The sequence below is a fragment of the Dermochelys coriacea genome, chromosome 10, assembly GCF_009764565.3.
Source record: "Dermochelys coriacea isolate rDerCor1 chromosome 10, rDerCor1.pri.v4, whole genome shotgun sequence".
NCBI classification, from domain to species: Eukaryota; Metazoa; Chordata; order Testudines; family Dermochelyidae; genus Dermochelys; species Dermochelys coriacea.
In genome coordinates, this window is record NC_050077.1 from 37,777,203 (window position 1) to 37,793,610 (window position 16,408).

The 16,408-nt window shown below is 45.7% G+C and overlaps 1 protein-coding gene across 5 annotated transcripts in view; it reads left to right on the top strand.

Annotated features, from left to right (window-relative positions):
* Window positions 1-12,858: 12,858 nt before the first annotated feature.
* TBC1D24 (TBC1 domain family member 24) overlaps window positions 12,859-16,408 on the top strand; it is a 71,141-nt gene continuing 67,591 nt past the window's right edge. For 2 of the 5 annotated variants that reach the window (XR_006274571.1, XM_038419711.2), the window contains exon 1: window positions 12,859-13,071. The gene's annotated coding sequence lies outside the window, so the exon portion shown is untranslated. The remainder of the gene's footprint in view (window positions 13,072-16,408) is intronic. The other 3 variants (XR_006274570.1, XM_038419710.2, XM_043493320.1) reach the window with 2 other exon arrangements.

Sequence of the window (16,408 nt, forward strand, 5' to 3'; positions counted from 1 at the left end):
GCAGATTTTAAGTGATTATAAGGATAGCAAACATAACAAAGCAGATTACTAAGCAAATAAAACAAAACATGCAAACTAAGCTTGATTCACTAAAGAAACAGGTCACAAAATGTAACTTCTCACCCTAGATGTTGAATTAGGCAGGATGCAGTTTCTATAGTTCCATTTCTCTCTTCTCTTTACAGACAGAACCCCATCTCAGTCTGGATTCCCCACCCCCCTTGCCTTCCCTTCCTTTCAGGTGTTTTTAGCCATCCCTCTTCTTGGGCAAGCAGGCAAAATGGAGAGCCAGGAATGCCTGCCTTCCCAGCATTAAACAGAATTTACATAAGGTGGAAAGCCTGGTTTCCCAAACTTTACCTCCCCCTCTTGTTAGCAGAATATTACTAGAAGTTGAAGATAGTGTTTAGTACCAGGTGACAGGACCATCTGACATGGTACTGTCACAGCTATGTCCCAGGACAACTCTCTGAAAGGAGAGAAAAGGAGTACTTGTGGCACCTTAGAGACTAACAAATTTATTAGAGCATAAGCTTTCGTGAGCTACAGCTTACAAGTGAGCTGTAGCTCACGAAAGCTTATGCTCTAATAAATTTGTTAGTCTCTAAGGTGCCACAAGTACTCCTTTTCTTTTTGCGAATACAGACTAACACGGCTGCTACTCTGAAACCTGTGAAAGGAGAGAGATTAGTATCTTCAGTCTTGTTGTTTCTTCCTAATGGCCCATTAAGGCTGATGGCCTGTTTTCTGGTGGGTGTCTCCCAAAAACACAACCCAGTTGTAATTGTTACATAGTCAATAGTCCTAACTTTAGATACAGAAATGAAACATTCATACAAATTGGATAATCACATTCAGTAAATCATAACCTTTCCAATGATACCTTACATGAGCCATCTTGCATAAAATATATCTTAGTTATGCCACATGCATATCATAACCATATTTTTATGAAGAATATGGGGTGTAACATCACACACACCTTGTGGCTCAGGTTTCAAGAGGAAACTGTGTAACTAACCTCCAGGAGAGCAGCAGTCACACAACTGGTCTCTTGGGAGCAGAGAAGTGTGATAGAGGATACCCCAACCCAGGTCTCACTTTTGTAAAATGCTATTCCTGAAGTACTTGTGGAAACTAACTCTGTCTCTTCAAGACAGTATGGGAATCCTACTAAAGACTTGTGTGTCAGTGAAAATGCTAATGACCCACCTGAGAAAGGGGAGGAGGAAGCAATTTCCCGGGCAAGTAAGATACAGCAAGCAGCTAAGGAAACCCTGCTGAAAGATCACAGCCCTCGAGGAAAAGGGGGTGGGAAAAGTCCTAGTGCTAGGAGGAAAATTACAATGAAACCCAGGGCGGGGGTGAATTTTCTCAATGGGCGTGGCCCTGGAGATCAAATGTAGCTCCATGGAGGACAAGCCAACATGTAAGGTCCCCACACACCCTTACCTCATCAAAACCCCAAAGACATACATAAACTAATAACCTTTACTGAAGGGGACACTGGGGAAAACACTAAAGGGGAAGAAACACCAGTATCTCAACACAAGCTATGGTTCAGGGAGGAGCTGAAAAACACAATAAGTATTAAACAAACCAAACTGTCTAAACCAAAGGCATGGTATGATAAAAATACTTGGAAACACCACCCTGTCATGGATTTGCTGGTACTGTTAAGTTTTAGAATATGCAGTTTGTCGATTATGACAAAGAATTTTGTACTGGTGGTAAATATTTCGAAAAGATGGAACCTGTATGATTTTTGGGAAAAGGTTATGAACATGCTAGGAGTGGTATCAAGGAAGTCCTATACGGATACTGCTTCTCAGCTAATACCTGTAAACAGGCTTAGAGCTTGGCACAGCAGGGAAACCCTAACAAACCTATTGGAAGGGAAAACTAAGGCACACCACCTCATGCCATTGGTGGCTAAATGCCAAGACATCTACACTCTAAAAGATATTGATATCTGCATTATGTTAACAATAGTACACAAAAGAATGTTTTCAGGCAACCTGGAAAAAGAAACACAGAACTTTGCAGGAACACCTGTGGCTGACACTACAATGTTTGGTAGCACTTGGGAGTTATATAGCCAAAACCTAACTCATGCCTCCCCGTTAGTCAATTACTAACTCTCTGGCAGTAATCTAAGGTGGGGGGAGGTATGACATTGCATCCCATATTCTTCATAGTGATATTATGATAATTATGATGCATTTTGTACAAGACAGGTCATGTGACATGTCATTGAAAAAGTTATGATTTGCTGAATATGATTATCCTATTTGTATGCATGTATCATTTTTGTACCTGAAGTTATAAATATTGACTATGGATCTGTATTTCAAATGGGCTTACTCTGGAAAACACCCACAGCCAGTCTTTCAGGTACAACATGAAGAAGCCAGATGGTGCTAATGGCTTATCAACAAAGACAATGTGCTGTGGAATAGCTTAACCTTCCTGTGGAGGTTTCAGCCAGCCTGTAAGTAATGGCTGCTATGACTTTGCAAGGGCATGTGACGAGGTCACAGGAATCCACTTTGGGGTGCTGGTGTTTTTCCACAAGCTGGTCTGGGAACTGAGGTTGGAACGAAGGTTTCCCGCCATATGCTAGAGCTATATAAGGCAGGGAGTGAAATCATTGGTTATTCTTCACTTCTCCACAATGGAACATCTAAAAGAAGCTCCAAAAGAAAAAGACTTGGAATGGCGGTGCAGATTCTAAGCTGCAAAGCAAATGCAGCTTATCCCTTAAGACTCTGCAAACATGCTTTTATTATCAGCCACAAGGAGAATTTGCTAATTCATAGTCTATCTTTCTAGTATTTTAGGCTTAGTTTGCATTTTTGTTTATTTACTAGATAATCTGCTTTGATCTGTTTGCTATCACTTATAAACACTTAAAATCTATCTTTTTGTAATTAATACATTTATTTTATGTTTTAATCTAAACCAGTAAGTTTGGAGTGAAGTGCATGGCAATCTTAGCTCAAGCGGTAGGGGCTGTTGCATTTCCTCTCCACATTGAGGGGGAGGCGAACTGGATAATAAATTCCTACTGGTTGAGGTTTGGACTAGGGCAGGACAGTATTGCTCTCGGTCCTAGGCTGGGAAGCTGGAGGTTATTTTGGCTGTAGCCTCACTATTGTTGGTTCATGCAATGGCTGGTCAAAGCCTGTGTGTAACTGCAGCTGGGTGTGTCCCTACCTGTGTGAATGCTGGTGGAAGTGTAGGACCCGAAGCGGGTCTGCAGCTTCTCACAGCAGCACAGTGTTAGAGGGAGCCCAGGCTGATGGGTCAGAGGGCTCAGTGATACCCCAGTTCCAGGTAGCACCCCAGGGGGAACCCATCTCACTGGGATTTCTGTGGCTATCCAGTGATCAGGGGATGGATACAACATGGGGACACTTTGAAGGGATTCAGGGGCTGGTGTGCATCTGTTGTCAACCTGCAAGGCAAAGATTGGGTTGGTTTAGCCCTGAGGAGAGGGAGTGGCCCCAAGTAGCATCACAGGTGCACTGTGGTCATCCAAGCTAGCAGTAACTAAACAATGATACTAACAGTGAGTACCCATGTGTATGCCAGGAGGAGCAGGTGTCACAAAGGGTCTTGGAGTGTGTACCGAACTAGCACCAAATCCCCAGGAGGAAAGGCAGATAGCATCACACCTAGGGAGGAAGAAGAAAGCAAGAAGTAAATAAAGTGAATGGGATGGAAAACACAAGCAATGCAATCCTAGCCTCAGTATACAGCAATATGGCCGACTGACCTAGAATAGCAGCTCCCAAACTGTGGTCCATGGAGCACTTGCTGGTTATCCACGAAGAGCTAGCTGGCTGGCTGGCCACATGGCAATGGCCCCTCCTTGTGTCTAGCTACTAAACTGTATTAAAAGAAGTGAAAAATACACACCTGCTTTCCTAATTTTTGCATGGAAATTCTTGCTGAAATTGCCACATGGATGTTATCCAATAACCGAGGACAGGATAGGTGCTGTGCTATCACAGAGTAGAGTGAAGGCAGCCCAGAAGACAAGTTCTCTATTAAGATGTGGCGCACGCTATGAAAAATAATGTGTCCAATTATCCACATGGTAGTTCCCGTTTTTACCCACAGGGGGTCACACTTCCCCAGATTTTTCTGCCTTCCAGTTAAAGGAGAGTTCTGTGCATGCAGCACTGCTTGTTTCAGAGCCTGCAGTCCATATAGGCAATGCTTTCTGTAACGCTACAGAGACTGGCTAATTGTCTTTAGCTTTGTACAAATTGTTGCTCCCCCAGGCGCTCAGTCACAAACTGGGGCACACTCCAATCTGTACAGAGCACTGCAGCATGCTGTCTGCCCCTCATACACAGATATGTCCAGTCCACCCAGCCTGGAAGATCTCTGCTGGTGCTTCACCCACTCCTGTATCCATTCTAAACATCCCATGCTTGGCTTCAAAATCCATATACCACTGTGTTGCCAATTCTCTCTATATCCCAACTCACTCCATCTACTCCGCCATTTCCACTCACTCTCCCCACCCACAACAACTCCCTATTCACCTCTGCCAAGGACTGATTTCATTGCAGCTACCATCTGGACCAAATTTTTACATGTGCCATGTGATCTTTCTAGTGCTCATGAGAGCTGCCAGACTTAAATCTTCATTTATCCATAGAAAAGGCAGTGGCACTGCAAACATCCCCCATTGTCCCCTGGGGCCAACATACATTACTCCTGACCTGGGCTTAGAGGACAGTTGAGTCTCCATGGTCCACTCATCCCTTGGCTTCCACAAAGCTGCTAACAAGGGACCCAATTATGGTGGCAATTTTTTTGTAATTCAGACACTTATCCACTAGGATCTAGTCTTAGGTCCCCAACCTGATTTTCCATTGGTCACCAAACCTCTATCGGATGTTATCTGCTTTTAGCCATTACTGCCAAACTATGTTCTGACCTAGACCTGAGCTCTGCCTGGTTAGCTAGTGGTGAAAAGTCCCATAGGTCCTGGAGCATCTAGTTCTCTCAGCTTTTAAAAGCACAGTCAAAACCCACCTCTTCTATGCTGCCTTCACTCAGCAACCTGTCAGCTATTTCCCTGCAACAGCATTTGCCAACCTCTCCTAGCCCTAGAATACTGTTCTGACCTACCATCTCACCCCACTGCTCCAATGTCTGCACTGGTTCCCCACTGGTAATAATCCAAGTCCTGATTTGCAGAGAATTCCTTGAGATTGGCCTTAGCTCCCTGAAGGACTGTGTCCCTATCCTTCTCTCCATGACCACAGCAGCTATGATCCACTGCAACAATGAAACCATCATCCAGTAGGGAGGGACTCAAGAGAGATAGTGGTGTTATTCCCGTTTCTGAGAGGTATTCAGGTACCTCCATGTCAAGACTTCAGGGAGATATCTAAGGTTCTTCTCTGGCCCCCCATCGCCATAGTATCCAGGCACCTCACAGTCTTTAATGTATTTATCCACAAAACATCCCTGTGAGGAAGGGCAGTGCTATTATCAACACTTTATGGCTGGTGAACAAAGAAGCTAAGCAACTTGTCCAAGGTCACACAGGAATTCTGTGGCAGAGCAGGGAATTGAACCCAGGTCCCAGGCTAGGCACTGACTACTGAACCATCCTTTCTTTCAGGTAGAGGGAGAACATTTTTGTAGTACTTCCAGTGCAACATTCTACAAGCTGTCTGAATACAGAACTCCCACTGAAGTCAATGGGAGCTCCATGTCCTGAGGGTTTCCAAGCAAGCAGGTGAACTGTCAGGGTACCAGTTGCATGCACCTTTTAAGAGCCAGCTCACCTCCATTCCTACGTGGCAAAAAAAGCATAATGAGAAAATGACGACTCCCTGGCAAAATGTTAATTAGGGCTCTGACTCCACTAGAAATTGCACCACGGTTCATGCCCTATCTCAAAATCTGTTCCCTCTTTCCTTGCCACTCCTAATGCTGTCGGTCCCCTGAGAAAAGAGCCACAGCAGGTTCAACACTTAGTGTCCCTGTGCCTCAGCTCCCCATGTGTACAATGGAGATAATAGCACTGCCTCTCCTCGCCAAAATTCTTTTAGTTGGTGATTTAAAACATGCTGAAGACTCTAGCAACTTTGCAGGGAACTACCCAGTTGAGATTGTCAGTGATTTCACCAACATCAGCTCTGTTGTGAGATTGAGAAAAAACTTGAAGCCTGTACCGCAAAAGCATCATCCATTATTGGGTGCCTAATCAAGCATATCTTTCGTAGACCCAACACCTGATAAGTAGAGAGAGAAAGTTGAGGATATATATAGAATGCTTCAGCAGGCAGAATCCTGACCTAGGAGACTGAAACATGGCCATTCACTGTCAAGCACTGTACATAACTTCACTCCGACCTCCATCTTTGACCTTGTATCTCCCTGTTTCCTCTCCCTTTCCTGCTACACTTTTCTTAATCCTCTTTCCTTGCTACTCCCTTCATTTTTCCTCACTCTGGGGCAGGGAATGCATCTCCTTCCATGTGTGTAAGTGCTCTGTGTGACACTCAAGAAATGAATATATAATTATAGTAAATTATATTTTTTTACCACCAGTATTGGAAAAGGATCAGCAAATGCTTTGATCAATTAATGATTTTCCCCAAAGCTTCTGAAAATGGCCTTATCACACGCTTAAATGACAGATATTTGCAACTTCCCACAGCAGTACTCAGTGAGTCTCAAGCAACCCCAGAAGCATCCATATATTAACAAGTTTATTTTTTAATTTCGGTCACAGAGAGGATTTCTGGCACTCTTTCCAAAAAGAAATGGCATGGGATTATGACATCCTCTTCCAACTGTCAGAGACAGGATAGCCAAGATGGACTATTGTGGCAGCGTTTGTGAACCTCCATGCACGGCTAAATCCATTCATTTCTGGGTGTTGAGGATCCTGTAACTTCTATCTTGTTTCACTTTATTGTCCAGTTGCATTTGGGTGGATATCACAAATACTGGGAACTCCTAAAATCCCACCCATTCCATGTAGCATTCAACTGCAACAGCAACCCCCTGCTCTGTGTATTTTTTTCTGATGTTCTCTTCCACTGTGTTTCTTGTCTGTGCAGTTAGATTGCAAACCTTTTAGGGCAGGGCTCTGTTAGGCAGCATGTAATGGAACTCAGCCGGGGCTCATCCCTCGGTGGGGTGGTGGGGCACCACCCCGCCTCACTACACTCTCTGCTGGGTTGGGGAATATCCAGTCTATGGCCCAGACCTTCAGGCTATGTCCCTCAAGCAGTTCAATATAAGCCCAGGCCCTGGGTCAGAGCGGGGCAGCAGACAAAAAGTCAGGGCCTCAGGCCCTCAGGCAGGGGCTGAGCCAAATAGTTCAATATAAGCCCAGGCTCCTAGCTTTAGCAACCACAGGGAGGGGGAGACTGCCACCCGCAAGGTGAGTGGCAGGGGGGACGCAGGCCCTCCCACTCCACTGCGTCCCAGCCTGGGGCCCTAGCAGCAGCCAAAGACCTGCTGCTGTGTCAGTGGGGATCCTGACCGCAACACACTGACATTGGCTCTGGCAGTGCTTCAGCCAGACTGGGGTCGGCTGCCCCTGGGCTACTTCCGGACTCCCCCTCGTAGGGTAGCTGGGTCAGGGTGGTGTCCTTGGAGGGTTCCAGCACCATGGGCTCCTCTAGGTAGCTGGCGAGAAGTAGGCTCGGCAACACCTCTGGGCGTCAGTCAGTGTCAGGCATTGGCCGGTCCGGCCAGTCCTCGGGTCAGCCACAGCGTGCCGGGGTCTCCCAAGCTAGAGCCAGGCCACAGGTATCTGGCCTCTCTGGCTACTGTCACCCAACTGAGTTCTGGGGTTGGGCTTTTCTACTTTCTGTCCTGTGCCTTGACCTCTGGGAGGCAGGCGCAGGACCTACTGGCTCCGCCCACTCTGGTGTCTGGGGAGGTTCTTCCCTCGGCGGGGTGGTGGGGCATCACACCACCTCATTACACAGGGACTTACCAACACATCACAAAATTGTACAGATATAGGGTGCTGTATAAAAGATTAATAATAGTGCTTTATTAGTCACTGATTCATCTGTGAAAAGAAAAAGAGTACTTGTGGCACCTTAAAGACTAACAAATTTATTTGAAGTGAGCTGTAGCTCACGAAAGCTTATGCTCAAATAAATTTGTTAGTCTCTAAGGTGCCACAAGTACTCCTTTTCTTTTTGCGGATACAGACTAACACGGCTGCTACTCTGATTCATTTGTGGTTACTAATCTTTAGTGTGCTGGTTACTTATCCAGTTTTGAACAGAGAGCTTTGTTGCCAAATAAAATAAAACAAAATAAACATTACGGAAGTTCTTCCTTTCTTCCTTGGTTTCAGTCCTGGCCACTTCAAGCTTTGCTAAAAGACATTGACTTTGTTACTGAGTAGCAAGCTATCCAGATCTACAGTGATAATTATATTCTGTACTTATATAGTACTTTTCATCTGAGGATATCATAATTAAGGCTGAGTGTCTGTCACGGAGGTCACGGATTCCATGACTTTCTGTGACCTCTGCAGTGGCCGGTGTGGCTGGTTCTGGGGCTGCCCGAGCAGATCAGGCAGCCCCTGGGCCAGCCACACCGGCCACTGCTGGGGCAATTTGGTTGTGGGAGGGGGCTCAGGGCTGGAGCAAGAGGTTGGGGTGCAGGGTGGTGCTTACTTCAGGGGGGCTCCCCCGAAGCAGCCAGCATGTCCCTGCAGCTCCTAGGTGGAGGGGCCGGGGGCTCTGCGCGCCATCCCTGCAGCTCCCATTGGCTGCAGTTCCTGGCCAATGGGAGCTGCAGTGATAAAGCTTCTGGCAGGGGGTAGCACACAGAGCCCCCCTGGCCTTCCCTCCCTCTTGGAGCTGCAGGAACATGTGAAGCCAGGTAGGGAGCCTGTCAGCCCTGACAACCTTCCCCCACACCCAGCAACAGAGAAGATCCCAGGCCACACGCTGCCACCCGGTCCCCTGTCTCATCACCAGCGGGGGTCCTGGGTCACGTGCCACTGCACGCCCCACCCAGCACTAGCGGGGGTCCCGGGTGCTGCCGCCCGCCTCTACCCCCCCCAGCACCCACTGCACCCCCAGATCACTCCCCCAGAGCATCCGTGGCCCCCCAGCTCAAGTTTTAATTAGGGGTATATAGTATAAGTGAATTTTTGTTTACTGCCCATGACCCGTCCATGACTTTTACTAAAAATACCCATGACTAAAACATAGTCTTAATCATAATGCCTAGCTCTCATATAGCTCTTTTCATCAGCTCTCAAAGCACTTCACAACCTTTAATGTATTTATGCTTACGACACCCCTGTGAAATAAGGAACTGCTATTATGCCCATTATACAATCAGGAAATGAGGCCCAGAAAGGCTAATTGACTTACCCATGGTCATGTAAAAAGTCTGTGGCAGAGCAAGAGGTAGGCACATGCCCTAACCACTGGACCTTGGTAAATAGCATGATCTCAATTTTACAGATGGGGAAACTGGGGCACAGAGCTATCAGATGATTTACCAAAACTCACACATCGAATCATAGATTCACATATACTAAGGTCAGAAGGGACCATTATGATCATCTAGTCTGACCTCCTGCACAACACAGGCCACAGAATCTCACCCACCCACTCCTGTGATAAACCTCTCACCTATGTCTGAGCTATTGAAGTCCTCACATCATGGTTTAAAGACTTCAAGGAGCAGAGAAGCCTCCCTCAAGTCACCCATGCCCCATGCTACAGAGGAAGGCAAAAAACCTCCAGGGCCTCTTCCAATCTGCCCTGGAGGAAAATTCCTTCCTGACCCCAAATATGGCGATCAGCTAAATCCTGAGCATATGGGCAAGATTCACCAGCCAAGAATTTTCTGTAGTAACTCAGATCCCACCCCATCTAACATCTCATCACAGGCCATTGGGCCTATTTAGCATGAATATTTAAAGATCAATTAATTACCAAAATCATGTTATCCCATCATACCATCATCTCCTCCATAAACTTATCGAGTTTAATCTTAAAGCCAGATAGGTCTTTTGCCCCCACTGCTTCCCTTGGAAGGCTATTCCAAAACTTCTGTTCTCTGATGGTTAGAAACCTTGGTCTAATTTCAAGTCTAAACTTCCCGATGACCAGTTTATATCCATTTGTTCTTGTGTCCACATTGGTACTGAGCTTAAATAATTCCTCTCCCTCTACGGTATTTATCCCTCTGATATATTTATAGAGAGCAATCATATCTCCCCTCAACCTCCTTTTGGATAGGCTAAACAAGCCAAGCTCCTTGAGTCTTCTTTCATAAGACAAAAAGAAAAGGAGTACTTGTGGCACCTTAGAGACTAACAAATGTATTTGAGCATAAGCTTTCGTGAGCTACAGCTCACTTCATCGGATGCATTTTGTGAGCTGTAGCTCACAAAAGCTTATGTTCAAATAAATTTATTAGTCTCTAAGGTGCCACAAGTACTCCTTTTCTTTTTGCGAATACAGACTAACATGGCTGTTACTCTGAAACCTTTCATAAGACAGGTTTTCCATTCCTCGGATCATCCTAGCAGCCCTTCTCTGTACCTGTTCCAGTTTGAATTCATCCTTCTTAAACATGGGAGACCAGAACTGTACACAGTATTCCAGGTGAGGTCTTACCAGTGCCTTGTATAACGGTACTAAAACCTCCTTATCTTCACTGGAAATACCTCGCCTGATGCACCCCAAGACCGCATTAGTTTTTTTCATGGCCATATCACATTGGCGGCTCATAGTCATCCAATGATCAACCAATACTCTAAGGTCCTTCTCCTCCTCCGTTACTTCTAATTGATGCGTCCGCAGCTTATAACTAAAATTCTTGTTATTAATCCCTAAATGCATAACCTTACACTTCTCACTCTTAAATTTCATCCTATTACTATTACTCCAGTTTACAAGGTCATCCAAATCTTCCTGTATGATTTCCCGGTCCTTCTCTAAATTGGCAATACTTCCACGACCTTGCATACTACAGATGTCAAACTAACAGGCCTGTAGTTACCCATATCACTTTTTTTTCCTTTCTTAAAAATAGGAACTATGTTAGCAATTCTCCAATCATACAGTACAACCCCTGAGTTTACAGAGTGATTAAAAATTCTTGCTAATGGGCTTGCAATTTCATGTGCCAATTCCTTTATTATTCTTGGATGAAGATTATCTGGGCCCCCCAATTTAGTCCCATTAAGCTGTTTGAGTTTCGCTTCTGCCTCAGATATGGTAATATCTACCTCCATATCCTCATTCCCATTTGTCATGCTACCATTATCCCAAAGATCCTCTTTAGCTTTATTAAAGACTGAGGCAAAGTATTTGTTTAGATATTGAACCATGCCTAAATTATCCTTAACCTCCACTCCATTCTCAGTGTTTAGCTGTCCCACTTCTTCTTTCTTTGTTTTCTTCTTATTTATATGGCTATAGAACCTTTTACTATTGGTTTTAATTCCCTTTGCAAGGTTCAACTCTACTTGACTTTTAGCCTGTCTCACTTTACCCCTACATGTTCTGACCTCAATTAGGTAGCTTTCCTTGCTGATCCCTCCCATCTTCCACTCCCTGTATGCTTTCTGCTTTTTCTTAATCACCTCTCTGAGATGCTTGCTCATCCAGCTCGGTCTACAACTTCTGCCTATGAATTTTTTCCCCTTTCTTGGGATGGTCCGATAGCTACTGCAGCTTTGATTTAAAGTAATCCCAGGTCTCCTCTGCCTTTAGATCCATACGTTCTTCAGTCCAATCCACTTCCCTGACTAATTTCCTTAATTTTTGAAAGTCAGCCCTTTTGAAATCAAAAACCCTAGTTACAGATTTATTTTTGTTCATCCTTCTGTTCAGTTTGAACTGAATTAGCTCATGATCACTTGAACCAAGATTGTCCCTACAACCATTTCTTCTATGAGATCCTCAATATTCACCAAAACCAAATCTAAAATGGCATCCGCTCTAGTTGGTTCAGCAACCACTTGATGAAGGAATCCATCAGCTATTGCATCTAGGAAAATCTGAGCCCTATTATTGTTACTAGCACGCATCCTCCAGTCTATATCTGGGAAGTTAAAGTTTCCCATGATCATGTAGTTTCCATTAGTATTTAGAGCCCTGAACAGAACCAGGAGTTTCTGATTTCCAGCCTGCTGCCCTGGCCACTTTCCATAGTACCCAGTAAGCTCCTTACAGCCGCATTCCAAGATGCAGCCACTTCTGTGTCTTAAAGGTTCGGGGCATGGAACAAGCCAGCAGCTGAGACAAGTGGCCCACCAAGCCCAGAACTCCACCTCTTGCAGCATGCAAAACCTAATGCCTCAGAGGAAGCCGAGCACCCCCACAACACACTGGGTCTGTGCTGCCGTGCTGCTCCCTGGCCCTGAGGCCAACCTCTCGCTCCGCAGTGGAGCACGTTTTGTCCAGCTCCACTGGAGACATTTCTCACTCCCCAGGGCCCTTGGAGCTGGGAGGGGAGCACCAGCCTGACTCCTGGGACTCAGAGCCTTAGGTGAACATGGGGGTCAGTTTGGGTGGGGTCACAGGGCCCTGTCTGTGTATAGCACTAGGCTCACAGGTTTTAGAGTAACAGCCGTGTTAGTCTGTATTCGCAAAAAGAAAAGGAGGACTTGTGGCACCTTAGAGACTAACAAATTTATTTGAGCATAAGCTTTCGTGAGCATCTGATGAAGTGAGCTGTAGCTCACGAAAGCTTATGCTCTAATAAATTTGTTAGTCTCTAAGGTGCCACAAGTCCTCCTGTTCTTTTCACTAGGCTCACACTGGCTGCTCCCTCCCGCCGCTATTGCGCATAGGCAAAATATTCCCAGCGGCGGCCTGCCCAAGGCGGAGTCAAAGCAGCTCATCCCCTTGCGCATGCGCCTACTCTATCGTCTCGAGGGTGGAAGGCGATTGTGTCTGACTCTTGCGCCTTGGCTCTGAGTGGGAGCTCGCGTGTGCGCCTGCGCCGGCCTGTTAGGCGGTGGGGAGCGGCTGACATCGGAGCGGGCGGCGGAGGCGGCGCAGGGCTGTGCCGGGCCGGGCCGGGCCGGGCCGGGTAAGGAAGCGTGGCGCGGCTCAGCCTCCAGGAAGGGTTAAGGAGCGGGCCCGAGGGGCCGCCAGCTACTCCCGGCCCAGGCTGCGTGGGTGCAGCATTGGGAACTATGGGGTACCATGGAGGGCTGTGATGGGGTGGGAGAGCGGTGGGGCCAGCATATGGGGCTATGGGGTACCATGGTGGGCTGTGATGGCGGTGAGGTGCAGCATTGGGAGCTGTAGGGTACTATGTGATGGGGTGGGGGAGTAGTGGGGTGCAGCATCGCTTCTGGGGTGCAGCATAGGGGGTTGTGATGTGGTGGAGTTGGAGCAGTGGGGTGCATCTTGGGGTTGATGGGATGGGGTGTAGTATTAAGAAGTAGGAGGGATGTGACATGGGTGTGATGAGGTTGGGGGTGCTGTATGGGGCAGGGGTGTACCTTGTGAGAGCAGTGAAATGCATTTGGGAGTTGGGGTACAGCTTGGTGTGTGTGAGTAGACTGGGGGGGTGCATCTAAGTGCACAGGGGTTGGAGTGTAGCAGTGGGGTTCAGTGGGTTTAGAGATGCTGCTTGGGATGGCAGTGTGGCTAGTGACATGGTATACAGGGGCACAGGAAGATGGGGAATGGTATGCTGAAAAGTGGAATGCAGTCAGCTATTGGGGAGAGTGGAAGGGGACTGAGGAAAGGCCTTTAGTCTCAGATAGTGGGACAGGGGCTGGAGGTTTTAGTTGGGCAAAGGATGTGGAAACTTTGAGTAGCTGGGGAAAGATAGGGAAGGTTGGGGAGCCTCTGTGGTATCGTTAGGTTTCAGAGTAGCAGCCGTGTTAGTCTGTATTCGCAAAAAGAAAAGGAGTACTTGTGGCACCTTAGAGACTAAAATTTATTTATTTATTTATTTGTATTTATTATTTATTTATTATATTTTATTTATTATATTTATTTATTTCGTGAGCTGTAGCTCACGAAAGCTTATGCTTTAATAAATTTGTTAGTCTCTAAGGTGCCACAAGTACTCCTTTTCTTTCTGTGGTATCTGGAAGACATAGAGGTAGCAGCCAGCACTAAGCCTATCAGTTGGCATGGATGTTGACACCATAAGCATTCTGAATTGTTAGTGATTACTGAGTGGTTGTTTTGGAAACACAAGTGACAAGCATGGATTTAAATTTGAAATACCTATCTCTGTTTATTTTTTATTCACGTGAGTGGGGTTTAATGCAGCAGACTGTTTGCTGTTGGATTAAAATTTCCATTCTCCTGTAGATTATGGGAACTGCTTGTGTAAATAACATTGATGTGTTTCACAGTAGCAGCCGTGTTAGTCTGTATTCGCAAAAAGAAAAGGAGTACTTGTGGCACCTTAGAGACTAACAAATTTATTTGAGCATAAGCTTTCGTGAGCTACAGCTCACGTGTGCTTGTTAATTTTTTAACATATTTGTTTTAAATCCAGTAAAAACTCCATATTGATTCTGCAACTGTGCATACAAAGTGGGACTAAAAATAATCCCAGGCTCCAAAAATTAACTTGAAAGCCTCTAACTTCAGATGGTAGGTTTGAAGTTTATGGGTTTGATTCCTAGGTCCTCTGTTATAACAGAGTGTCTTCAAAACACCATGTGAGTTTATATTTAATAGAGGCTGATTCAAATGATGAGTTACCAATTAAGTACTGGCAGTGATATTTCAGGACTGTTTCACTGGTAAACATTTTGCATAATATCTAGTTGTGTGTAAGGGGATGTTAGTTGCTCCTTTTTTGCCACCAAAAGGCCCCCTGTGGGCATCTCCCAGATGCACAGCATAATTCAATAACACACACAGAGCAAAACTTGATAACTTCAAATACAATGGTCACACATATAATTCAGTAGGATAGTAATGTTCAACAGATCATGCCCTCTCAAATGGTACCTGCACAAAGCATATCCTAATCATATCACTGTGGTGAACATGGGGTTGCAGGGTGCTATTCGAGGTACAGAGTGTCACCCTGGTTCATAACCAAAGGCAGAAAACCAACAAACTAAAAAAAAAAATCACAAGCTTTAGGAAATGTTGAAGTTCCCCAAATACCGAACATTTGAAGTAAATAACTTGCAGAAATTAGTGCCCTGAAGGAAGATGAAGAGCAATTTACTCTTCATATGCAGCCCTGTCTGCACCCTCCATTCGCAGCCCTCCATATGCAGACTTAATGACTGTAAGGTAGGGATCCTTTCATTCGTTTAGGCAGGTCAAATCCTAAATTTCCAAAGTCAGGCCTAGCGGGGTTTTCATTCACTAAGATCTTACTTTACTGGTAAGTTCCTTTATAATGTCCTGATCCATTTGCCCAACAGTTTCCCACCTTCTTGGTGGTGGTACATTTACCGTTTGAATAAGGAATTGCTAGTCTACAGTCATGCAGTTTTTTTGGACTTGCCTGAACTGATCGTGTGACCACATTAATATAAAAATAGATGTGGCTGATTGTGTTATATTAATGATTGACTTGCTTGGATCACATGTATTGATCAAAGCACGTGCTGGTGATGTCCAGCCATGGAGACAACTAATGTTTTGAATTACTTGCTCAGACACATGAGGGCTAGCTGCAGGTTTCATGCTCTTGGACTTTGCAATTCTATGCTTGTTGTTCTCCTGGCTCTCTGCTGCTTAAACCAATAGGCATAATTGCTGAGTTTTCCCAGAGAAGTTAGAAAAATAGCTGAGCTCTAGAAACATGCTGGAAAATGCTCATCACCGTTCAAAACCACTGTCCTAGGAAGAAGAGATTTCATAGACTAAAACAATAGTGTGGTGGATCATCCTGTTAGTGGGTTTCCTAGAAAACACACAAACTGAAGAATGATTTAACTCAGTGGTTCTCAAAGCCAGTCCACCGCTTGTTCAGGGAAAGCCCCTGGCGGGCCAGACCGGTTGTTTACCTGCCGCGTCTGCAGGTTCAGCCAATCGCGGCTCCCACTAGCCACGGTTCGCTGCTCCAGGCCAATGGGGGCTGCAGGAAGGACGGCCAGCACGTCCCTTGGCCCGCGCCGCTTTGAGAACCACTGATTTAACTCAAAAAGAAAAGGAGTACTTGTGGCACCGTAGAGACTAACAAATTTATTTGAGCATCAGCTTTCGTGAGCTACAGCTCACTTCATCGGATACATTCATTGGAAAATACAGTGATACAGTGGGGAGATTTATATACATAGAGAACATGGAACAATGGGTGTTACCATGCACAATGTAATGAGAGTGATCACTTAAGGTGAGCTGTGACCAGCAGGAGAGCGGGGGGGGGGGAGGGGGAAAAACCTTTTGTAGTGATAATCAAGGTGGGTCATTTCCAGCAGTTGACAAGAACT